Source organism: Petromyzon marinus, chromosome 59 (assembly GCF_048934315.1).
Source record: "Petromyzon marinus isolate PM22_M1 ecotype Great Lakes invasive population chromosome 59, UKy_Petmar_22M1.pri1.0, whole genome shotgun sequence".
Classification (NCBI taxonomy): Eukaryota; Metazoa; Chordata; class Hyperoartia; order Petromyzontiformes; family Petromyzontidae; genus Petromyzon; species Petromyzon marinus.
In genome coordinates this window covers 12,662,767-12,690,392 of record NC_133725.1, presented here as the reverse complement: position 1 = coordinate 12,690,392, position 27,626 = coordinate 12,662,767, and the positions used below count along the sequence as shown (strand labels likewise).

General features: G+C 44.0%; 2 long non-coding RNA genes across 2 annotated transcripts; both read right to left on the bottom strand.

Annotated features, from left to right (window-relative positions):
- Positions 1-2,842: 2,842 nt before the first annotated feature.
- Positions 2,843-12,001, bottom strand: LOC142905864 (uncharacterized). Its single transcript, XR_012929867.1, has 2 exons — positions 11,900-12,001; positions 2,843-3,893 (listed from the first exon to the last, which is right to left on the bottom strand). It is a non-coding gene; the product is annotated as an uncharacterized LOC142905864 (long non-coding RNA).
- A 1,778-nt stretch (positions 12,002-13,779) lies between these two features.
- On the bottom strand, positions 13,780-20,203 carry LOC142905863 (uncharacterized). The gene is made up of 4 exons (XR_012929866.1): positions 19,964-20,203; positions 16,709-16,831; positions 15,692-15,850; positions 13,780-14,938 (listed from the first exon to the last, which is right to left on the bottom strand). It is a non-coding gene; the product is annotated as an uncharacterized LOC142905863 (long non-coding RNA).
- Between the last annotated feature and the right edge of the window lie 7,423 nt (positions 20,204-27,626).

Below are 27,626 nucleotides of genomic sequence, written 5' to 3'. Positions count from 1 at the left end.
TGCCATTGGGAAGACAAAGGCGGCCGGGCGTAGTGTCGGCCACCTACCCCCTTGTGTGCCATAATTACGGCCTTCATAGATGCTTGCTAACAGCACTTGCTCCAAAAGTCTTTTTAGGCTCTATAGGGGATCTTTGTCTTTTTTACAGTTCTGTATGTGTTTGCATCTGCAAGTCACTCCCTACCGATTCATGGCCGAACTTCCAATCAGCTAGCCGTGGCTTGCTGGAAGTGTCCACGACCGTGCTGTCCGTGTTCACAAGTTCCTGCAGTAAGGAGAATAGGAAATCAGCAGGCGGTGAACATATGGCCACGGGCCACTTGCCAAAGTGCCATTCTTCACGAGGGCCCGATGATACTTTGCCTCTTGAGAAGAAAAATTAACTCACACTCATAAACGATACTGTGGCCTTGAAATAAAAAAAACATAAAATACATATACAGTGAGGGAAAAAAAGTATTTGATCCCCTGCAGGTTTGTACGTTTGCCCACTGACAAAGAAATGATCAGTCTATAATTTTAATGGTAGGTTTAGTTGAACAGTAAGAGACAGAATAGCAACAATAAAATCCATGTTTGACGGTGGGGATGGTGTTCTTGGGGTCATAGGCAGCATTCCTCCTCCTCCAAAGACGGCGAGTTAAGTTGATGCCAAAGAGCTCCATTTTGGTCTCATCTGACCACAACACTTTCACCCAGTTGTCCTCTGAATCATTTAGATGTTCATTGGCAAACTTCAGACGGGCATGTATATGTGCTTTCTTGAGCAGGGGGACCTTGCGGGCGCTGCAGGATTTCAGTCCTTCACGGCGCAGTGTGTTACCAATTGTTTTCTTGGTAACTATGGTCCCAGCTGCCTTGAGATCATTGACAAGATCCTCCCGCGTAGTTCTGGGCTGATTCCTCACCGTTCTCATGATCATTGCAACTCCACGAGGTGAGATCTTGCATGGAGCCCCAGGCCGAGGGAGATTGACAGTTCTTTTATGTTTCTTCCATTTGCGAATAATCGCACCAACTGTTGTCACCTTCTCACCAAGCTGCTTGGCAATGGTACTGTAGCCCATTCCAGCCTTGTGTAGGTCTACAATCTTGTCCCTGACATCCTTGCAGAGCTCTTTGGTCTTGGCCATGGTGGATAGTTTGGAATCTGATTGATTTGTTGCTTCTGTGGACAGGTACCTGTTACACAAGCTGAGATTAGGAGCACTCCCTTTAAGAGTGTGCTCCTAAATCTCAGCTCGTTACCTGTATAAAAGACACCTGGGGGCCAGAAATCTTTCTGATTGAGAGGGGGTCAAATACTTATTTCCATCATTAAAATGCAAACCAATTTATAACATTTTTGACATGCGTTTTTCTGGATTTTTGTTGTTGTTATTGTCTCTCACTGTTCAAATAAACCTACCATTAAAATTATAGACTGATCATTTCTTTGTCAGTGGGCAAACGTACAAAATCAGCAGGGAATCAAATACTTTTTTCCCTCACTGTATATCATGTGTGTGCCAGGTGAATGATATCTGGTGAGTGGTGAGTGCCCGCATGGTGAGCGGTGTCTGGCGATGGGTCAGTTGTCATGCATGTGAGGTCACGCCACCTTATCCGTCCTCTAGTGTGTGTGTCAATAATAACAATGTCAACTTGCAACACGCCGCTACCGCACATCACTCGCTCGCTCTCGCAGAGAGGACAACGACTCGGAGGCGCGAGGAGGAACCACAGATGAGCGGGAAGGCAGCAGCCAGGCGACGAGTCGGCGCCAACGATTGCCCAAGCTCTGCGGTCCTCTACAGTTTGAGGTGGTGTGGGCCAATTAATGTGGGAGGAAACCGGAGCACCTAAAGAATAACTAAATAAAAAAATGTTTACCAGGTAAACATTTTTACCTGGTAACGTCGTGAGAATATTATTTTGTTATTTTATATTATCAATTTATTATTTTATTCTCATTTTACGTGACTTTACCGAAATAATCAAAGAAGATGTATGCTTTAACTTTAACATAGCCATTTCTGTGACCAGTCACAAGCTAATCACTCAGCCATTTCAATGCTAAATTATATGCTAATTCCTTTGTCAAGGCGCTTTGTTTCTTCTCACACAGCTTAAAGGTCGTGATCTGAGCGTGGCTTTTTTCACTCCAGCCCTGCCTCCAGACAGTCTCGTCCCTTCACCTGATGAAGGCCGCTTGTGTTGTGGCCGAAACGTCGTGATTTTTGTTACTTTATTTTTTACCTACGTGACTTTACCCAATAGAACCAGAGTATAGCGTGTGTTGCTTTTACGTCCAACAGATGGCGCTGTTTTTCAAAAAAAGCATATTTTTACCGAAAAAGCCAATGAGTATATTTTTACCTGTCACAGGTGTGACATCTATATAATAGTAGGTATATAACAACATAGTATGTATATAAAAACATGCGTGTATTCGAATGCAACGTTGTGTCAAAATTTCAAAGCAATCGGTGAAGAACTTTCGGAGATTTAAGATTTTGAACAAACGAACATTTACATTTTTATTTATATAGATTGTTATTCTGTTTATTTGCTTCCCGTATGAATAGAGATTACTTAAATACAGTTTTTTTTTCAATCACTGCAACTTTATAGTCAAGACAATAATGCTCGTAGAGTAATACCCCGATGTATGTCTTCCCCCTTTTTACGTCGTTTGGCAAATACGTGGTAACGTGATGATTAACACCGCCGCTTCATTGATTTGCGTCGCATCAAGACACATCTACGTCGCTGACAGCATCACCGTGCGTCCTTTCTCGTTGTTGTCAGTGTGAATTCATGAATTAAGAAAATTACGACAGAGACAAGCAGACACAATGTCTCCATTTATCACCACAATTTATTTAGATTCACACTATCAGACTGGAGAGGTGACCGAGTGGTTCAGAGGTCCACAGTGGTGAGATGTTAACTTCCTCGCCTGGTAATGCAGGAGGTCGTGGGTTTGACCCCGACCCTGATGCATGTATTTTTTTGGAATTTTAGTGTCTCTCTCCCCGTGGTTGCATGGACTTTTCTCCAATTCCTCCGTTTTTTTTTCTCTCTCCACATTTACAAGCGCGCGTTTAGAGTATTTAGCCGCTCAAAATTTCCACGTGATAAGCCACTTTGTCGAATTATTGTTTGGGACCAGGTCACTTCTGAAAAAGAGCTACATAGCTCAGTGGGCCTTACCTGGTAAAATCAAACATCGTTTATAGGTTGAAAATAGTTGATGGGTCCCGAGAACTCAGCCAGTACTGCTGCGATCATGAGTGTGAATCAGGGCAGTGAGCAGGATGATCTCATCCCGCTCGAAAAAAGGATACAAACTAAGCCTCATTGTGTTACGTTCATGTTTTACACTTGGTACGGTTAAATCCCATCTCTGAGCATTATAAATATAATTTTTGACTGTTACATGACAAAAAAAAAATTCTCCAGCAGGGTGCGTGTGAAGATGCTGCCTCCTCGTGTGCTGATTGAGACATTGCCAAAACCGGTCCTGAGTTTGCTTGTATTGAACCAAAGTTGCTGCAATTATTAAATTCCTAGATGGTCGTGATACTTAAGCGATGTGTAAAACTAAACGTTTACATTGTTATGCAGAGGGACAGATATATGAAACGAAGCTTCTTAATGTTTTGACTTGTAATCTCCACAATAAAAACATAATTATTGTGTTATATGTATTACTGTATACAATTATGCGTTCAATTAGTACCCATATCGAACAGAGAGGGTCCTCGCCTCTACACATTTGGCAGTTTACCACCATTGCTTCAAGCGATGTTGGCTCTGCTGATGAGACACTGCATGTCGAAAACGCTCCAGAGGCTGCTTGTGTTGAACTTACAATGCTGTGGGTTGTGCAGTCGCAGAAGGTCACGTGTCTGATGGGATGTGTAAACAAAAAAACATTTAGACAAATGAAGCAACTGTTGTGTCAACCTATTTATGGTGTGGATAAAATGGCTACTTGATATATCAGATACATATTCTTAGCTCTTTCGGTAAAGTCACGTTGAAGGGAAACAATAAAATATATATAAAACAATAAAAATTCTCACGACGTTTCGACCATAACACAAACGGTCGTCATCAGGTGTGTCGGTTTGCATAAATGTATTTTTAAACGGTGTATTTATTTATTTATAACAAAAAACGTCAGCGCCACGCGCAGCGATTTGGCAGTTTATTTAGGACTAGTCCATCTATGTTCTGAAAAGAGGAGGGGGGAGACGAAAAATTAATGTATGCTGTCTGAAAGCCACTGTAAGCGTGAACAATCAATTAAGACCTGAAATGGTTTATCAAATCTTTCCAATGACATCAGATACAGTCGTGGTATCTCCTTCCGAGGGATATTTTGTAACACGAGGCGATGGTGATGACGTTATTCTGCTCTGTGAGCGTTCTGAATGGATTATTAATCTCATGATAGTTAAATATGTTTGGGGGAAGAAATAACAGAAAGATTAATCAGATTGGTCTGAGTAATGTCATATTAAAGTGTGTATTACAGATGCGATGCGTCCCATCCTCAAAGTAAGTGTAGTGATATTTATATTCATAATAACAATTATTCTTATTAATAGAGTGCCCTTTTCGCCCAGGCTTATCGGAGTGCTTCAGACAAGATAAGTGACGTACATCAACAACAACCGCCGTTCGCCACTAAGTGGCGGTGGCGGAACTCCAATGGCTGGTTGTGGAATAGGGGTTATGATGAGAGATGTATCTTAGGCGAATAGATTGGATGACCTATATCTAAATCACCCGGTATGTGCTCGATTTCGCTAGGCCTTAGAAGCTCGGCAGAGTTGAGCGTGGATATACTGTAGCCTGGATGTATGACTGATTAATTGCCAGCACGCACAAAGACGGTGCCGTAGCCAGCGTGAGCAGGAAAGGACAGTGCAGAAAAATCCATTGTTGTTCTGCAGTCCCCCCCCCCCTCCATCTGCACCAACGCACTACTGACCAGCGTGGTGAAGTATGGTCATATATACCTCACGACCCGCAAGACTTTGGGAGGCCCTCATCCAGCAGTGGATTGCTAAATTCTGGGCTGTTTATGTACATGCACATCTGGATTAGGGGTTGCAGTGTGGGGTAAGTATCTGCATTTGGGCTTAATGGTGGGGGTTATGACTGGGGATTATACAGGTAGGAACAACAGGTTCCACACACGAAAAAGATGGCAAGCTACCCTTTTTAGATGTCCTAATTAAAAGGAGACCTGATGGTTCAATGAGCCACTCTGTCTACAGGAAAGCTACCCATATGGATGCTCACTTAAAACCGGATTCCCACCACCATCCATCCCAGAAGAATTCCCTCATCAAGACTCTATACCATAGAGCCCAATGCATTTCCGACCAGGAACACATTGCCAGTGAACTCAAGCACGTACACCAAGCTCTCAAGGCTAATGGTTACTCCGACTACACAATCCGCAAAACCATCACTCCAACCATGAAGTAGGATCCTCTTGACGAGCCATTCAAAACCATCACCTTACCCTACATTGCGGGGGTCACAAAAAATATCTCCAAAATCCTGAATAAACACAAGATCCAGGTCCGATTCAACACAGTACATAAAATCCGTGATCTGGTTCCGTCTGTAAAAGATGTGTTCCAGACATACAGTACCCGGGCGTCTACAAACTAAGTTGCCTCTGTGGAAGCAGCTACATTGGAGAAACCAAACGACATATCTCAGACCGCATCCGTGAACATAAAGCAGACTTGAAACACGGTAGGACGAACACCTCAGCCGTGGCAGATCACTTTTATTATTCAGTGGGCTCACATGACATTGACTTCTCCAAGACGGAGGTTCTCTGCAAGCCACCTGGCTACCATGAGAGATCCGTTCATGAGGCTATCCACATATACAAACACAGAGACAATTTCAACCGAGAAGATGGATTCCGGCTTAGTAACCATTGGACAGACGTTATAAACCATTTCGGTTTTTGATTGATTGTATTTTACGGTGACTTTCAGACTGCAATCCATTTGCTGGCATTGCCTCTTAGTACCTTTCACACGACGGTCAATAGTTTAGTTTATAGCATTTTGTATAATAATAAATAGTATAACAGTGTAATGTTAAATATAATTGATAAGGCAATATATAGTACCGTAATTGTATAGTGAATATACAGCAGTGTGGTATACAGTAGGGTTAGTAGAATAATACATAGTGTAATACTACAAGTCTAATATTTTATAGTCTAAAGTATAGGGTAGTGTATAGTAACGCATTGTATAATTCAAGGGTGGGGTTTGTCTATGTATACGATATCATACAATGTAGTTTAGATTGGAAGGTATAATATTGTAATGTATAGTAGTCTAGTTTGTAGCATAGTTATAACGCAACACAGGACAGAGCAGCGCACCGTGGCTGTTTCCCCCTCTTCCCCCCCCCTCCTCCGTTCCGAACATAGATAGACTCGTCCGTCTGAACCAAGCTCGTCGCTCTCCGTGGTGTTAATCCCTCATACTAACATCATGCTAATCCCCCAGTTACATGCTAATTTACTGTTGATATGTAAACTCCTCTCCCCCCTTCCTCCGTTCCGTACATAGATGAACTCGTCCGTCTGAACAAAACTCGTCGCTCTCCGTGGTGCTCATCCATCACACCAACATCATGCTAATCCCCCAGTTACATGCTAATTCATATGTAAACTCCTTTGTCAAGACGCTCTGTTCCTCCCACACAGCTTAAAAGACGCTTCCAAGCTTGGCAGGGTTCACTCAAGCGCTGTCTTCCGGACAGTCCTGTTTCTTCACCTGAGGAAGGCTACTTGTGTTGTGGCCGAAACGTCGTGAGAATTTTATTCTGCTATTATTTGTATTATTTTATCTCCATTCTACGTGACTTTACCGAAAGAACCCATAAGAGATTCCACACTGCCCACCAGGGATTATTTGTCTATCTGTCTGTCGTGCATAGCCGGAATTACATCCGCATAATTTGACTGCCATCTAGCGGGTAATGACAGTTTTGTGCTCTATAACAGTCAAGTATGGCTAATGATTCTGAGCACATACGTACATCATCAAACACTTGCATCAGTGACTTCAAACTTTATTTGACTGCAGGAATTCATATTATTTGGTTCTTTCGGTAAAGTCACGTAGATGGAAAATAAAAAAAATGTTTCATAAGAGCCAAAAACTTGGAGTGCATAATGTCAGCAGTATTAGTTCAATACAAAGCAAGCTATGGGCTCGCTTCGACATTCAGTGTCTCATCAGCAGTCAGGCTTGCCCCAACCATCGTTGGTGAATCGCAAGATACTAAAGATGCTAATAAGCAAAGACGCCCCACCCCCGATAACTTCAAGATAATGGGTCCGAGTTTTCACGCAAAATGGTATAGTGTACTGTAATGTATTCTGATATAAAGTACACATTACTCAATTGGGATTATACATAGCCACCCCCTACTGTGAAAACTGGCAGGACCCTCCTGAAAAAGAGCCACGAGGCTCACTCAGTGAGGCAGCGGCGGCCCTGGACCCGCTGCTGCCAGCAATCGGCGCCCCCCAAACCCCAGGGGCAGATCGAGGCTGAGTTTTTTGGTAAACTGGGAAACATTTTGCCCCTATTTTCCGTCCAATATTAATTATTTATTTAAAGAGGTATAATTAATCGGTTTGTCCGTCCGTCTGTCCAATTAATCAATTGTCAGAAATGTTGAGAAATTAATTACAGGTTTTTTTTCCTCGAATTTGGCACCCCACTTAACTTTACGCCCTAGACGACCGCCTAGATAGCCTACATGGACGTGTCGCGCCTGCAGTGAGGCTTTCCTGGGTAAACGAGCCTCATAATTCTAGATTTAAAGCTTTAGTGACTGCTAGGATCCATACTCTTTGGTTCTATTGGGTAAAGTCACGTAGGTGAAAATAAAATAACAAAAAATCACAACGTTTCAGCCACAACACAAGCGGCCTTCATCAGGTGAAGAGACGAGACTGTCTGGAGGACAGCGCTGGAGTGGAAGAAGCCACGCTTAGAGCACGACCTGTAAGCTGTGTGAGAAGAAAAAGACCAAGCGCCTTGACAAAGGAAATAGCATATAATTTAGCATTGAAATGGCTCATTGAAATAGCTAAGTTAAAGTATACACATCTGCAGAGGGAGCCCTTGACAAAGGAATTAGCATCGAATTTAGCATTGAAATAGCTGAGTGATTAGCTTGTAACTGGTCACAGAAATAGCTATGTTAAAGTTAGAGCATATACATTCACCGAGGCACCTAGTACTCATCAAACAGGAGAATTTAGCGAAACACAACCACGCTCAGACATCGGACCTGTGTGCGAGCAAACAAGGTGTTCTGATAAAGAAATTAGCATAAAAATTAGCATTTGATTGGCGGATTTTAGGAAAGAGGTGGTGTACGTGCCGGTGGACTTGCAGTTTGGCGCGGGGGGGGGGGGAAGGGGGGAGGGGGAGTTTACTTATTGATGGTGTGAAAAGGGGGAATTTATAAGAGCTGCGAAAGTTTGGGGTACCACTACTTGAAAAAATATACTGTACCATTGAAATTAGTTTAATGTTTAGTTCGATTTAGAACATCTTTCCAATGGTTGCTTAATTTGAAACCATCCTCTCGGTTGAAATTGTGTCTGTGTTTGTAGATCTGAATTGCTTCATGAACAAATCTCTGATAAAAGCCCGTGAATTTGCAAAGAACCTTGGTATCGGAGAAAATTATATCGTGATCCCCTACAGCGTTGTAACAGTGATCAGCCACGGCAGAAGAATTCGTTTTGCCGTGTTTCAAATCTGATTTGTGCTCGCGAATTCGGTCAGAGACATGTCGCTTTGTCTCACCGATGTAGCAATCACCGCAGGTACAACTCAATTTGTAAACCCCGGGGTACTGTAAATCAGGAATGACATCCTTCACGGATGGGATCAGATCACGAATTTTGTGTACTGTATTGAGCCGGACCTGGATCTTGTGTTTGTTTAGAATTTTGGAAATCTTTTTAGTAACGCCTGCTATATATGGAAGTGTGATGGTTTTGACCGGAGTATCAAGTGGTTGTTTCTGTATGGAGGGAGAGACAGCTTGGCGGATGGTGCGGTCAGAGTAACCATTCCTTTTGAGGGCCAGGTGTACATGTTTTAATTCACTGGTCAGGTTGTGTTGAGCCGAAATGCAATGAACCCAATGGTATAAAGTTTTGATGAGATAATTCTTTTGGGCTGGGTGGTGGTGGGAATCAGGTTTCAAGTAGGAATCTGTGTGGGTGGGTTTCCTGTAGACAGAATGCCCCAATGAGCCATCAGGTCTCCTCTCAAACAGAACATCGAAGAATGGTAGCTTGCCATCTTTCTCCACTTCCATGGTGAATTTGATGGCGGGATGTCTGGAATTGATGGGGTGTAGGAAAAGGTTCAAAGCTGGGAGGCTTTGTGGCCAAATGACGAAAGTGTCATCCACATATCTCTTCCCCTGGGAAGGTCTGAGGGTGGAAGTCTGGATGGCGTCTGATTCAAATTTCTCCATGAAAATATTGGCTATCACTGGTGACAAGGGGGAACCCATGGGGGTACCCTCATTTTGTTTGTAGAAGGAGCCATTCCAAGTAAAGTAGGTATTGTTGAGGCAGTGCCTAACCAGTGCAGGTGTATCGGCGTCTAGTCCATGTTGGACCAAATTTTCAATTATTTCAATGGTATCAGGTACTGGGACCTTGGTGAACAAAGAGACCACATCGAAGCTGACAAGGATATCGTCAGGGGACAGTACAACGTCTTTGACCATAGAGACCAATTGGGCTGAGTTAAGTACTGCTGAGGTGGTCTTGTCAGTGAAAGGCAGCAAGGAATATGACAGAAAACGGGCTAGTCTATAGGTAGGGGAGTTGATCGTGGATACGATGGGTCGTAGTAGGAGCCTTCTTTATGGATCTTGGGAAGACCATAGAATCTAGGGAGTCTTGCAGCAGAAGGTTTTAGGGAGGGACGTTTAGTTGGGTCGATTAGGGAGGTCGAACTTGTGATGATCTTGTTGGTTTTCATCGCTAGGCTATTGGTAGGGTAATTTTTAATTTTTGAGTAACTTCCATCGTTGAGCAGATTCTGGATTTTGTTGTTGTATGAATCTTTATCCATAATTACAGTAGCGTTGCCTTTATCGGCTGAGAGGATGACTATATCACTTCTGTTTTTTTTTAATTCGCGAGTTCAGAGCATTCATTTTTGCTGATGTTACTAATGGGTTTCTTAGCATTCTTAAGAATAGGGGCTATTTCAGCTCTCACAACATCTGCTTGGATGTGTCCCACGCCTTTGAGGGCTACATCGACCTGAGAGATGATATCATCTACTGGTATGTGTTTTGGGGTGACAGCAAAATTCAGTCCCCTAGCCAGTACTGTTTTCAGATTGTCCGAAATCGGCGTGCTACTCTGATTAATGACGATTTTGTTGACGTCGAGTTTTGTTATATGTGGAACTGGGTTCTTCTTTAATAGCTGGTTGAATTTAGAAATCAGGTTAGCTTTACATTTGACTGACAGTGAATCAGCAGAAGCAGTCATGTTGTCTATGTGATTTCAATCCGCACCAACCGGCATGTGCACCCACATGTACACCACCTCTACACCGTTCATCATGCTAAGTCGGCCAATCAAATGCTAATTTTTATGCTAATTCCTTTGTCAAGGCACCTTGTTTCCTCGCACACAGCTTAACGGTCGCGGTCTGAGCGTGGCTGTGTTTCACTCCAGCGCTGTCCTCGAGACAGCCTGGTTCCTTCACCTGATGAAGGCCGCTTGTGTTGTGGCTGAAACGTCGTGATTTTTGTTGTTTTATTATTTACCTACGTGACTTTACTGAATAGAACCAAAGAGTATGGATCCTTGCAGTCACGAAAGCTTTAAATCTAGAATTGATAACCTCTACGGGGAGGGCTTTCACCTATCTGTTAGAGCTTTAAACAGACAACGGGACAAGAAGTCACAGCTCATCGAGACTCTGACCTTCCTCAAAAGATGCCGCGATCACAAGGTAATACCCATCGCTTTCACACTCATTTCTGCTGTATCTTCTCCAAATTCTAAACAGATTCTGTTTAAGGCCAGCCTATCTTAAATCTCAGAGAGGATAAGGCTACACCGATTTGAACTCGATACTTTAGACAGGACTCTCCTACAAGCTAATTTAATGTTAACACAAAAAATGTCACCTTCTGATTGGAATCACATAGACAACATGACTGCTTCTTCTGCTGATTCACTGTCAGTCAAATGTAAAGCTAACCTAATTTCTTTCTGATTGAGAGGGGGTCAAATATATAACATTTTTGACATGCGTTTTTTCTGGATTTTGTTGTTGTTATTCTGTCTCTCACTGTTCAAATAAACCTACCATTAAAATTATAGACTGATAATTTCTTTACCAGTGGGCAAACGTACAAAATCAGCAGGGGATCAAATACTTTTTTCCCTCACTGTATATATAAATAAATAGTGCATATTTAGTGTATTATTGAGTGCATGTTTACGTGCTCTAACCCAAATATCCCGATTATGGACTCAAAAAACCGCTGGGAGACTTCTCACTCAGACCCGTAGCAAGACGATATCGCCCCAATATTCAAATTGTTCAAATATCCCCTGACTGAGTCCAGGATCAATTTAAAGATCATACTCGGCATTCTGAAGGTCCTCCGTGGTCTGACAATGATCACGTTGCCATGTTTACGCTTCTTATAAATATTTTTGCCCGTTGAATCAATCACCAAACCCAAGTGACGGTAATGTTACGGTAAAAAAAATCTCAGTGTGTGACCTCTGGGCAGAGCATGACCTTGCAAACAGACGACCAATCGAGTGAAATAAACATGGGAAACGCACCTCGATGAACAGGCTGACTTCCCTGTGTGTTTGGACAAACTCATTCATCACAGGCAAAACGAACATGTCCCGAATGCCCACGTCCTTCAGGAACTGCATCTAGAGGTGTTGGCACACCAATTGCATCACCTAGCAAAAGAGGAAAACAGCAGGAACGACGTGAATACATCATCGCCATGCAGCAGTCTACGCCCGTCAATTTCTCACAGCGGTAATAAGGTCCTTAGGTGTCTGGGAGCACAAGGCAGGTGCAGGTGGGTGAGTCATAATTTCCATCCCTGACGCCAAAACTTATTTCAGGCTGTGCAAGAGATAATGACATGGGTTAATTGTCACACAAGCCACTTAGAAAGCTGCCATGCTGTTAATGGTTAGTAAACTGAACTCACAGACCAGAGGTCGCTAAATGGGCACACCACAGTTAGCTGATCGGCAAGTCACGTGTGATCCAGCAAAGTGTGGCTTTCAGCCGGCTCTTCCAACACATCTGGTCAACGTGGAAAAGTAGAATATGGGACCTTCCTGGTGTGGACTAATCAGTTTCAAAGACAATGCATATATTATCAGAGCATGTTTCCATGTTCACCACAAGTACGTGGTTAATCCAGACAGGATTCCTTGAATGAGGATTCTGTTTGGTGTTTTAACATCTTTACACCTGTTGTATTGCCAGAATGGGTAAAACCTATTGCTAAATGGAAAATTAGACCAAATACTCGTAAAGAGTTCGCTCTCATGAAGGTCTTTTCACCAGCGGTCGTGTGACCAAGCAATTGCAGAACTGCACTTTTATATAAGTCAGGTCAGAGCCAGATACACATTGGAGGATAAACATCCCACGGTGGCTGGGCAATTGTTGTGCAATAATGTCAGGTCAAACTTACTTAGGATATTTACAGGTGCGTTTTATTCATGCCGTATATATTAATGCACACATTGTGTAGTGGTATTATTATTAAACTCACCTTTAATGACGATGACCATAAACATGATTAAGAGTGTGACTATTAATGAATGTGCGACTGTACGATGTGGACGTAGCGGAGGGGCCCCCCACGGTGAGCGGTGACGCAACGCGCGCAGTGGCCCGCGTCACGTGGTTGGCACCTCACGTGCACAGAGCGAGGCAGGCAGAGCCAGAGGGGGGGGGTGGCGTTGCCTAGGCGACGTTGGCGTCCTCGCGGTCTACTCCACGGTCAAGCTGCGTGTCACTTGGTGACCCCCCCACCGCCTCTTACTGGACACCTGTGAGTGAGAGCTTGATAGCGCTTCGGATTTTGATTCCGAGTACAGTGTGCACAGCACCTGTACGGCGAATCCTCGTTTAACGCAGTAGATGCGTTCCTGAAAAGTGCCGCGTTAAGCGAAAACTATTTCCCCCGTAATGAATGTCCAAGCGTAGTCAGAATTGGGTTACAAACAACTTGAGGGGACGCCGCCGCGTTACCGTCTCGTCTCGCTCAACCGCGCAGCTCAAGAAAGTAGTTCGGCGTCGACCGCTCACAAGTCGCCTTATGGCGGTGCGCGTTCCCTAAATGAAGGCAGCCGCGTTATAGCGTGAACACACGGGACAGACCCAGTTGTCGTGTGCGGGTCAACTCCCTGAGATAAACTTGCTGCCGACTTCATGCGTTGTATACGCCCAGTGCTCAGCCAATTGTTGTGAGCGTCGCTCCTCTGCCCTCTGTTGTTAATGGAGGGAGACTGCACCCAACTGCCAAGTATCATCCTTCGCGAGCCTCTTCAAAATGCTCATCTTGACACCGCTGGAAGCAGTCATCGGCCTTGACCTCACCCCGCTTGCACCAATCGCACAACATCACAGCGTTGACTCTCAACTGTTACTTGTGTAGAGGGGGTCAGATTGTCCAGACATTCGGTTGATACTAATAGGGTTTATTTGCCAGTATTGTAGATTATTTGAATTACATTTGTTTGGGCGTCAGGGTGGTGCAGTGGTCACGCCCGTGCATGGCATCTTCTGAAGGAGTGCCTGGTTTCACTTTCCTAATTCTGGTCCCTTTCTCTGCAAGGGTTTACTCCCATAGCAAAACAACAACAAACACATACAATGTAACTGGTACTACCCAAACATTTGGGATTGTTTTTGTTATGCTGCCTTGCCCAAAATGGCATTTGGTGATAAAAAAATTTTGGCAGGAATTGATGCACTAATGCAATTTGAACTCTTATATATTTTTATTTCATGACTTGCTTAGCGTTCATATTCTTGGTTGTTTCGGTAAAGTCACGTAAATAGAAAACAAGAAATAAAATTCAAATTAAATTAAAAAAAATTAAAAAATAACAAATAAAAAATACATTTAAAATAATAAAAGCAAAAAACCTAGGACGTTTCAATCGCAACACAAGCGGTCTTTATTTTATTGTTTTTTGTTTTCTATTTACGTGACTTTACCGAAAGAACCAAGAATATACATTCCTGCAGTCACGAAAGTTAAGTCAAAATTTGCTTCGCGTTCCTTTACTTTGCCCTCCCATCTGTTTGTACTGTTGTTTGTTGTTGTAACTTTCTGACTCGCCCCGACTGGACATCTGTGAAAAAAGAGCTTCATAGCTCATCAGATTCGTCCAGCCTAATTAAAGATTCTGATTCGGACATTAACTGACCCAGTTTTCGCGTGGAGATCACGGCCAGGATGCGGAACAAAGGGACCACCGGTCACACTCACGTGGAATGCCTAGGGCATTGCACAGCATTTAAATGGACTAGTTTCGTGAGATTTAGTGGTGGCTTAGGGAAGGCCTTTATTCAACAATGTATATCATGTATATCATGGCCGATAAGAATTTTTATAGTCATACACCATAGCCCACGATTTCCTGCACCGTTCATTCACTTGAGGAGACTGCACATGGTGGAGATGGATGACCCTCGGTATCCTGTCCCAAAGTGATTCCAGTGGTTCAGGTAGTGGAAGAGTTGCTAGAGCTTCTGGCTCTTGCCGAAGTCTTGTGACTTTGGGATGAGAGCGTGGTAGGATGAGTGAAGCGTGGAGCTAAAGCTCCTGGAACATCCTGTACCCAAACAACACCAAACATTCAAAATCTTACAATGCTGCTGTTCCAGCACGAACAACATAACAATGAACAACATTTTCACAAATTCAACGTAATGCAGGAAATTGAGAGGCTCGAGGTTAATTTCAATGTCAGAGCACCGAGCCAATGCCATTGAGGTCCTCCGTTCAAAATTCAGTGAGCCATCTATCAACAAACGTTCCTGCGAATTGAGGGCAGGAATGCTGTGGTCTGAACTTGGTCACCAATGGCTGCACAGTAAACATCATGTCAAATGTGTTTTTGATCACTGAAGCATATCCCAGCTCTGAGGGTTTGAATTCCATTTGACGTGTAATGAATTATCTTCAGCTTGGATTTCTGGTAAAGCACATCAGTGGCAACTTGTCTCTGAACCAGGAGTTCCTTGTTCGACAAACTGTGTTTCTGGAACATTCAAGCATCCTCAAGTGCCGTGGATAAGTAAGAGTTTTATCGTTCCACTATTGTTTTGTGCACCGTATCAGCTTTAACAGGATTTGCCCAAAAAGCCTTAGCAAGGAAGGATGAGTCTTTGTAAGTTAGCAAATAGAGAGGGTGGAGACCTCAGCATGTAGACATCTCAACCACAACTCTACCTGGTCTCTGTTATTTATTTAATGAGCCAGCCCTTGCCACACTGAGGTTATACGAATGAACCTTGCATGCCACAGACAGGGCAGTGAACGGCAGTTGCTGCTATTGTTTTGGTTGTTTGTAGTTTTTTCTTACCCAGCGATGGCAAGCTCGTACTCCGAGTGCCCATAGAAGGAGGCTGGGTCAAAGATGACGGGCCCTTCATTAATCTCTGCAGCGGTTCCCAGTCCATAGGTCACCGTGGAGCAGTGCCGGAACCACCTCTACGTCCCGGAAAAAATCCCCCAACCGAAGCTGCACACCACGCAAAAAACAACACCACTTTATTCATGATAACGTTGTTTTCGAGTTAGATCGCATAAATTTACAAGCATCGTACACCCACCTCCAATTTCCATTAGGCAATTGCCAGAAGTCAGAACGCTTCTGGCAATTGCTTGATGATGCTGGTTGTAATCACCAGCGAAAGGTCGTACTCGTTTGAAAATGTTCTGCGTTTCCTCTCTAACACACCAGAGTGCCGAGCACTAACATAAATGGCACGTTCTGTTCATGTCAGAAACATTACTAATGGGCTGTGTTGGGTGGATGTGGGTGTACGACGCATTTACACTTACGCGATCTAAGCCAAAAAAAACTTTATCATGAATAATATTGGTCGCGAAAGCCTGCGTGTGAAACACCACTTTACCTTTAAAGTCACCTCGAAAACCCACTGCGATCAAATGGGTTTCCCATATGGCTGTGCACATGATGAGCTACACTGCTGCATGTATTAACTCTTTAATGCTCCGAGATGACTGCAAGTTGCGGGGTGCATCCCGTTCACCGCTGAATCTCGTGTACGTCATCGGAACGTAATAGGAAGTAAATATTAAATAACTTTATCGGTACCGTGGATCCCACAAGGCCGTGCGGGAAGGTGTGTAGCACAGTTTGGTACCAGCTATAATAGAGTGCTGTCCTGTCGCTACGGTGCTCTGCGGCGAGTACAATGTCTTTAAAAACAACGGCGCTATGCCTCTCTAAATAAAATTACCGCTGAACCGCTTGCGCGTTCCGAGATTCGGTGGTGAACGAGACCCATCCTGAAATGAGCAGTCGTCTCGGAACAGGAAAGGGTTAAGGGCGAGAGTGAAACAGCTTACGAACCTGAAGCCGAGACCAGAGCTCGCGGGTTTCCCGTTCACCGTAGTCCTTCTCTATCATGTCCAGCTGAAGCTGCAGTCGCTGCCGTGAGAAGAACGTCACCCAGTCCTCCTGCCACTCATTCAGCTGGTGGCATTAATATGGTTTTATTACGGACATTTGAAAACATAAGCAAATAATACCTACTTTATTTGGCCAATCCTTGACCTAAAACAGTGATATTCACTCATTTTCGGAGGGGGGCCACTTTCGCGAATAAGACATTATCAGTGAAAGAGCCATCTCACATTTGAAACCATTGGGGGGTTTGACAGCATGATGGGGTGTTTTCACTTGTGTGTATTGTCGGGGACTGCACGTCAGGGGTCGCAGTAAAAAGGACACCAGGGACTGCCACCGGCCCGCGGGCCTTGCAATGAAGAACACGGACTTAAGATGTCACCCAGAAACGTTGAATTTTACGTACAAATGGCTGGGTAATTCTTAAGACATAATTCGACACTCATGTTATGTACCGATTATCATGCTGTAGTCTTTGAACATCTCATTTCAGCCACCAATTGATATCCTCATAAAAAATTACAACAGCATTGATCCTAACGATAGGTTCTGCGCTTAATTCCCGCACCTCCGTTTAGCACGGTTGGCTATGTACGGTGGAAAGGAAGTTCAACATACATTCATACAAGTCTGTCAAACCCGGCTGAGTGTAATTGGTAATTAGCGAAAACATAACTGATTATGTGAACACTGGTTATGAAAGATCGATCTCTGAGGGAACTTCAGTGACATCTGGTGATGTCAGTTGTAACTGTGTGCCCTGTTATCAATGGTACAACTGTGTGCAATGGAAGAAAATATATGCATTTTTTAATCAAATATATTATTTCATAAATGTGTGTACTTATGCAAGATAAAATGTACGCCAATCTAGTTCTTCTTAAAATGTAACCTTAAACCAATGTTACCATCATCAGTGGTTAATAGACTATTACACAAAGGACTCTCATATTTCTACGATGTAATACTAATTAGACTGACATCTGAACAACAGCTGATTTTACCGCTTCATGATAAAACTAATTTAATCAAGTTAACATTATTGCCGTTCCTATAAAACTTTGGTCACCCAGGCTGTCCTTCAACAAAAGGGTATATTAAATCTACAATATAGTTTTTCTGGGTTAGATCGCATAAAAATAAATGAGCCGTTAAACCCACCACCACCTAACAGCCAATTAGTAAGGTTGTCACGTAAACGGAACATGCCAATCCGCTACTTGTACAGCAAACCGAAGTGTTGGAGAGAAAATCCACAACATTTACAATCTGAGTATGACGTTTCGCCAGTAATTACAACTATCATCATTAGGTGGACAGCCAAATTCGTAGAGAAATCCTCCTGTTTCATTCCTTGGAGGGATAGATGTGATGACGTCACTTGTGAGCCCTTCACGAATTGGAATGTTCTGTTTATGTGACAAACCTTACGAATTGGCTGTGTCGGTGGTGGCGGGTTTAACGACAAATTTATATTTTAACGATCTAACCCCAAAAAAACGATATTATGGATGATATTGGCCGCGAAAGCCTACGTGTTAAACGGGTATATTAAAATTTAAATGGGCTACAACCAGTTTCATGACTTTAAAGCGGAGATCACATGTGGGATGTAACCACAGCATATAGCCGTATGAAACCCACATACTCTACATCCTCCTGCCCAGGGTCCATACCTGTTGAGAGAAATTCAAGACTGAAATTTTTATCAAAATCTGTAAAGCACATAAGAACCTTAATTTAGCAGTCTCAAACTGACTGGGACCCCTGTCGTGACGGAGCAGCTGAACATTGCACAAAATCATCAACGCATATACAGATATATACCAAGGGTGACCAACTTTCCTGACCCTACCAGCAGCATACCATAATCTTCAGGTGGCCGCGGGAGCCACAAGAGATAAAGATTAGCCATACAGAAGTTGACTCGTGTCGACTGGCTGTGTAATTTTGAGTTTAGAAATCTCAGTGCCCTGGGAGTACTCATGGCCTGCCTCCGATACCAGATTGTTCTCACTTCATATAAAGTTAAATTGAAGAGTTACAAATTAGCAGCGCCTCTGCAGAGCCACACTTGAACTGCCCAGGAGCCACATGCAGATGCCGAGTGATGGTCTGGCCAACCATGGTATTTTCTGTACATTATAGACTTGTAAATCTAGCGTATATAAAAAAAATAGCTGAAAACATTTATTTTAGCATTTACTCTATTGCCCTTTAATGAATGAATAGCAAAACTACATGAACTCTCTCCTAAAGCCTTCTTTTGGCTAGCAGACCTTGACATTTATCTCCTGAACATATTGCGATAATATTCTTGGTTCTTTCGGCAAAGTCACGTAGAAGGGAAATAATACAAATAAAATATAATATAATAAAATTCTCACGACATTTCGGCCACAACGCAAGCAGCCGTCCTCAGGTGAAGAAACAGAGCTGTCGGAAAGACAGCGTCTTAATAAACACTGCCCAGCGTTCACTGCCCAGTGTTCATTAAGACGCTGTCTTTCCGACAGCTCTGTTTCTTCATCTGAGGACGTCTGCTTGCGTTGTGGTCGAAACTTCGTGAAAATTTTATTATATGTTTTATTTGCATTATTTTATTATTTCCCCTCCACGTGACTTTACCGAAAGAACCAAGAATATGAATCCCTGCAGTCACGAAAGCTTTAAATCGAAAAATATTGCGATTAGCAAAAATATAAAGGGACGCAATGTTGAATGCTCTAAGTCTCCTTTGCAGAAGAGTTTGCCCTGATGGACTTAAATACAGATACTTTTAATAGCCATAATTCATATATTACCCAACATAATTCATATTCTGAAAAGTACATTGCACACACATGAACAATACAGTTCCCTTCATCACAAAGATGGCTAAAACAAAGAGATGAATGTGATTAGGTGTGGAAAAGCATGACCGCTGGCTGGCTAGTTGTGTTCATGTATGAAATAATGACAGCATGTGTCTATCTCATTCACTAGCTCAATCGCTTGATTTTTACGATTAATAAACAGCGGTATGAAATGTGTGTTTGTTTACACACAAATCGCCTGTTTACACATATTCATTAGATCCGATTAGCATGCCTACTCTCAGTGCGAAGGAATGTCAACATAATACATAGTTGACATGATGCTAGGGTTGGATCGGTGGGCCTAGTTTTCCACATGTTTTACATTTTCATGATTCAATACCGATAGTTTTCTCTTCCTTGTGAAGCCTCTCTCCAATCTTCCTGTTGTGAAGGTGCATTTCAGCCAGATGCTGCCCCAACAAGCCTGAGCCCCTGTCAGAGTGTACAACACAATAGACCTGTCAAAGAAAACATTAACTTTATCATATCAACAAACCCCAAGTAATAATTCATATGCAAACTAAACTACATCATATTTGTCCAGGTGGTCTGTGGCCGAGAACCTCGCTTGAAAATACGAATATATCAGTTCACATTCTGGTTTGGGTGACTCAAAACAATATTCTTCTGGGGTTTATACAATGAGTGTTACTTCCTGGGAAGTCAATCACATATAGACTATAAATGAAACCATTTTTTATTTTACCAGAGCTATTTTTCAGAATCGACCTGGCCACAAATGATAGCCTAACGAAGTGGCTTATCACATTGAAATTTATAGCAGCCAAATGCTCAAAATACTCATGTTTCTAAATGTGCAGGGAAAAACTGGAGAAACCGGAGAAAGATCTGCACGACCACGGGGAGAACATGCAAACTTCAAATATACAGCAGGCGTCAAGGTCGGGATCGAACCTACGAAGTCCAATATACCAGGCGAGGTGGTTAACATCTTCTAGCCACCATGGCGCCCCATTCTATGACTTATCCACCCACTCGTAAAGCCACCCACCCACTCACTCACCCTGCCACGTACTGAATCTCTAAACCAACAACTCAACCACCCACTCACTCACCCTGCCACGTACTGAATCTCTAAACCAACAACTCAACCACCCACCCACTCATCCAACCTCTCACTTACTAAACCAGCCACTCACCAACCCACCGACCCACTCATCCACCTATTCACTTAAAATAGTTCAACTACAATTGAATTATTTTAAATTCACCAGGTAAGGCCCACTGAGCTATACAGATCCTTGTCGGAAACGACGTGGCAAACAAATGATAGCTCAAAGAAGTGGCTTATCACGTGGACATTTATAGCAGCCAAAGCCTCTAAATGTATATTTCTAAATATGCATGAAAAACTCGGAGGTCCCAGAGAAAAATCCATGCAACCACAGGGAGAACATGCAAACTCCAAATATACAGGCGTCACGATCGAGATGGAATCCACGATGTCCTATACAAATGGCGAGGGAGTTAACATTCCGCTACCCTGGCGCTCCACTCTGACTCAGCCTCCCACCCACCCACTCAAACACCCAGCCAAGCACTCATGAACCCAATCACCCTGGCACCCACTCAATCGCGAAACCCACTCACTCATCAACACACCCAGCCACTCACTTAACCACTTACCTACGAACCCACCTGCATACCCCCCACTCACTAACTCAACGACCCACTCACTCAACACTCCACTAACCCACCCACTCACCTATTCATGCCCCAAATCACACACTGACCCATCCACCCACTTAATCTATAACTCATGCACTCACCCACCCACCTGCTCACCAGCCACTTATCTACTCACCCACCCACTCATCCTGCCACCTACTCAACCTCTAACCCACCCACGCACCGAACTACCCACCTACCCAATCACCCATCCAATAAACTACAACTAAACTATTTTGTATTTTACCAGGTAAGCCCCACAGAGCTATATAAAACATTTTAGAAGTGATCTGGTTACAACTGATACGTGAACGAAGTGGCTTATCAAGCTGACATTTCTTCTAAACAAATCTTGACTCTAAATGCGGAGGGATAAATCTGGAGGACCCGGAGAAAGATCTACGAGGACACAGGCAAAACATTAAAACTCATATTATACAGGCAGCAGGATCAGAATCGAATACACGATTTCCTGTATACTCAGTGAGGTAGTTAATATCTCACCATAGTGGCACCCCGCTCTCTGACCCACTCACCCAATTACACACTAACTCACCCACTCAACCTCCCACATTAACTTACCCACCCACCAGTCACTCCCCCATTCACCCAACCACCCCCTCACTCACCCAACCACGCACCAACTCACCTACCCACTAACTCACCCACCCATCTTCTCCCGCACTCAGCCAGCCACCCGCTCAATCACGTGCCGACTAACTTACTCACACACTCACCGACCAATACACCCATTCACCCATTCACTTACCCATCCACAATCTCACTAGCCAAGCCAACCACCCAGCCCCTCACTCACCCACTTATTCAATCACTCACTACCCCACACACTCACCCAACCACTTGCTCACTTACCCATACGCTAACCCAACCACTCACTCACCGACTCACCCACCCACTAACTCATCAAAATTAATTCTCAACCACTCACCCAACCACCCACGCAATCTCATACCCACTAACTCACTCACCTACCCATTTATGCACTCACGCACCCACTTACTCACTCACTCACGCACCCACCAACCAACCCATCTACGCATCTCTTCACTCACTCACCCACCCACACAGTCAATCACTCACCTACATACCTACCCACTAATACTCACCCACTCATCCAACAACGAACTCACCAACCCACCCGCCGACTCACTCACTCAGGTACTAACCCACTCAACTTCTAACCCACACACTAACCACCTAACCACCTACCCACACACTCACTCACTCACACACTCACTCACTCACCCACACACTCACTCACTCATCCACCCACCCAAACATCCACTCACCCACCCACTAATTCACCCACCCACTCACTCCCTCATCCATCCACTCACCTACTCGCCCATCCACTCACTTACTCAATGAGCCACTCACCTTCTCACCCAGTACTTACACATCAACTGACCCTGCCACCCACTCAATTTTTAACCCACCCACTCACCCAACCAGCTGCCCACTCCCTCAGCCACTCACCTACTTACCCACCCCACTTACACATCCACTTACCCTGCAATCCACTCAATTTCTAATCCCCCACTCACCCAACCACCCGCCCACTCATCTACTCACCCATTACCACGGAATTATTCACCCACCCATCAGTCAACCACCCCATAATTCAACCACTCACAAACTAAATCGCCTATTAATTAAACCACCCACTACCTCAACCACCCACTAACTTAACCACCGAGCCACTCACCCACTCAGCAAGCCACCCACTACTATATCTCTAACCCAATATCTCACTCACCCACCGCCCACTCACCTACACACGTATGCACTCACTCACACACCGCTCACTCACCTACACACTAAATTATGTTTATTTTACCAGGTGAGGCCCAATGAGCTACATAGCTCGTTTTCAAAACAACCTTCACCACAAATAAACCGACCATTAAAATTATAGACTGATCATTTCTTTGTCAGTGGGCAAACGTACAAAATCAGCAGAGGATCAAAAACTTTTTTCCCTCACTGTACATTGCGGGGGTCACAAAAATATCTCCAAAATCCTGAATAAACACAAGATCCAGGTCCGATTCAACACAGTACAAAAAAATCCGTGATCTGGTTCCATCTGTAAAGGATGTGGTTCCAGACATACAGTACCCGGGCGTTTACAAACTAAGTGCCTCTGTGGTAGCAGCTACATTGGAGAAACCATACGACATATATCGGACCCCATCCGCGAACATAAAGCAGACTTGAAACACGGTAGGACGAACTCCTCTGCCGTGGCAGATCACTGTTATAATTCAGTGGGCTCACATGACATTGACTTCTCCAAGACAGAGGTTCTTTGCAAGCCAACCGGCTACCATGAGAGATTCGTTCATAAGGCCATCCACATATACAAGCACAGAGACAATTTCAACCGAGAAGATGGATTCTGGCTTAGTAACCATTGGAAAGATGTTTTAAACCATTTCGGTTCTAAATTTATTGTATTTTATGGTGATTTTCAGACCGCAGCCCTTTCGCTGGCACTGCCTCTTAATACTTCTCACACCACGGTCAATGGTATGGTTTACAACATGTAGTATAATAATTAATAGTATAACATTGTAATGTTTAACATAACTCATAAGGCAATATATAGCATCATAATGGCATAATTAATATACATCAGTGCGGTATATAGTTGGGTTCATAGAATAAGACAGTGTAATATCACAAGTCTAATAGTTTATAATCTAAAGTATAGGGTAGTGTAAAGTAACGCATTGTATAATTCAAAAGTGGAATTTGTCTATGATGTGATGTTATACCATGTAGTTTAGATTGGAAAGTATAATATTGTATTATATAGTAGTCCAGTTTACAGCATAGTCATAAGGCAACTCAGGACACAACAGCGCACCTTGGCTGTTGCACTTGCCCCTTTTCTTGTTTCCTCTCTGCCTGTGTTCCCAGCCCCCTCCCTCCTCCTCTCCGGAGGTGATGCAGGTAACATGCAAATTCATATTTTAACTCCGCCCACACAGCTTAATAGACGCGGTCCTTGCATGTCAGCGTTCATTCAAGCTCTGTCTTCCAGACAGACCTGTCTCTTCACTTGAAGAAGGCCACTTGTGTTGTGGTCAAAACGTCGTGAGAATTTCATTGTCTTATTTTATTTTATTATTTTATTCCCATTCTACGTGACTTTACCGAAAGAACCAAGAAGATGAATCCTTGCAGTAATGAAAGCTTTAAACTGAAATTTACTTTTTATTTCACCAGGCAAGGCCCATTAAGCTATATAGATCCTTTTCAGAATAGACCTGGCTACAAATGATAGATATACGAGTGGCTTATCACAGATACATTTATTGCAGCCAAATCCTCTAAACGCATGTTGCTTCTAAATGCAGAGGGAAACCCCTGAGGATCTAGAACAAAATCCAGGCGACCACGGGTGAGAACTTGCAAACTCCAAATATACAGGCGACAGGGTCGGGATCGAATCTACCACCTCCTGTATACTAGGCAAAATAGTGAACATATCACCACCTTGGCGCCTCACTCTCTGACTCAACCATCCACTCACTTACACGCTAACTTACCCACTCAACTTCCCATGTTAAATTACCCACCTAGCCGTCACTCACCCATTCACTTACTCACCCAACCCGTCACTCACCCCTCCGCTTACCCACCCACTCACTCATTAACTTGCCCACCTATCTTCTCAACCATTCACCCAGCATCCCACTCAATCTCATACCAAACTAATCTACACACACCCACACACCCACTCACTGACCCACTCACTTATGCACTCGCCCAACCACCCACCCACTTACTCCCTCATGCACTCACCAACCCACCCACCCATCTCCTCACTCACACACCCACCCCATCAATCACGCACCCACTAACTAACACCCACACACTCACCTACTCATCCACTCACCGACCCAGCACTCACTCACCGGGCCACTCAATTGCTAACCCACCCACTCACCCACCCACCTGCCCACTCACTCACCCAGTCACTAACGCACTCACTCAATGTATAACCCACCCACTACCCACCTAACCTCCTTCCCACACACTCATTCACCCAACCACATACCCACCCAAACTCACCCATACACTCACCTACTCGCCCAGCTGCTCAATAATTTACCGAGCCACTCACCTAATAACCCAGCCACGCACCTACTCACTCACCCACTTACACATCCACTCACCCTGCCACCCACTCCATTTCTAACCCACACACTCACCCAACCACCTCCCACTCCCTCAGCCACTCACCGACTCACCAAATCACCCACTACCCAAATAACTAATCATCCACCCATCACTCAATCAAACAATAATAAAGCCACCCAATAATTAAACCACCCATTAACTCAACCACCCATTAACTCAACCACCCACTAACTCAACCAGGTTTATTTTACCAGGTCAGGCCCACTGAGCTATAAATATCGTTTTCAGAAGCACCATCGGCAAAAATTATAGCTCAAAAAAGTGGCTTATCATGTATACATTTATAGCAACCAACTCCTCTAAATACATGTTTCTAAATGTGGAGGGAAATATACAGGCATTAGGATCAGGATCGAACCCACAACCTTCTGTATACGAGACGAGGTAGTTAACATATCGCCACCAACCCAAGCACACAACAACCCACCTACCCATTCACCAACCCAGCCAATAAACTAAACTAATTTTATTTTACCAGGTAAGGGTCACAGAGCTATACACTGTACATCGCTTTCAGTAGTGACCTGGTTACAAATGATAGGCCAACGAAGTGGCTTATCACGTAGACATTTATTGCAGCCAAATCCTATAAATGCATGTTGATTTTATATGCAGAGGGAAAACCCGGAGGACATGGAGAAAAATCCATGCGACCAAGGGGAGAACGTGCAAACTCCAAATATACAGGCAGAGGGGTCGAGATCGAAACCACAACCTCCTGTTTTCCAGGTGAAGTGGCTCGCATCTCACCACAATGGCGCTCCATTCTCCGACTCTCCCATCCATGAACCCACACACCCACCCACTCAAATACCCACCCATTAACTCAACAACCCATGAACTCAACCACCCACTAACTCAACCAGCCACTTACTCAACCAGCTACTTACTCAACCACCCACAAACTCAACCACCGAGCCACTCACACACTCACCAAGCCACTCTCTCAATCTCTAACTCACACTCATGCATCCAGCTACTCACCCATCCACTCATCCACCCACCCACACACCAACCCACTCACCCACGCACCCAGCCAATCATAAAAAACACTGAACTAAAACGATTTTTTTTCCAGGTAAAGCCCACAGCTATATAAATCTTTATCAGAAGCAATCTGCCCACAAATAACAGCTAAATGAAGTGGCTTTTCACATAGAACGTTATAGCAGCCACATTCTATAAATGCATGTTTCTAAATACGGAGGGACAACCCGGAGAACCCGGAGAAAATTCCACCCGACCATGGGGAGAAGATGCAAACTCCAAATGTATACAGGCTTTAGGGTTGGGGGGAACCTACGAACTCCAATATACCAGGCGAGGGAGTTAACATCTCGCCACTGTGGCGCCTCATTATCTGACTCACCCACCAACTCAACTACTAAAGCCACCCACACACTCACTCACCCACTCACAAACCCACTCACTCACTCACTAACCCACTGACTCATCAACACACCAAGCCACTCACTCAAGAACTTACCTATGCACCCACCTACACACCCACTCACTCTAAATATACAGACGTCAGGGTCGGGATCGAACCCATGACCTCGTTTATAAAAGACGAGGCAGTTAACATCTCGCCACCATGGCACTCCGCTCTCCAACTCAGCCACCTACTCACCCACCCACTCACAAACCCACCCACTGGATCTCAAACACACTCACTCACTCACCAATTTACCCACCCACTCACCCTGACACCCACTCAATCTCCAACTGACCCACCCACGCACTCAAAATCCCACCTACCCACTCAACCATCCAATAAACTGAAACTAAACAATTTTTTTTATTTTACCAGGTAAGGCCCACAGAGGTATATCAAGTGACCTGGTTACAAATAATAGGTCGACGAAGTGGCTTATCACGTAAACATTTATTGCATTCAAATCCTTTAAACGCATGTTGATTTGAAATGCGGAGGGAAAACCCGGCTATTTTAATGCACACAATGGACCAGAAGGACAAGCGCAAAGGGTTCACATAATGCGCATGCATAATGTACGTTGACTCATTAATCTCTCCCCCCCTCCCCACTTTGCATCAAGAGCGCCAAAGTGTAGTCACCACATCTA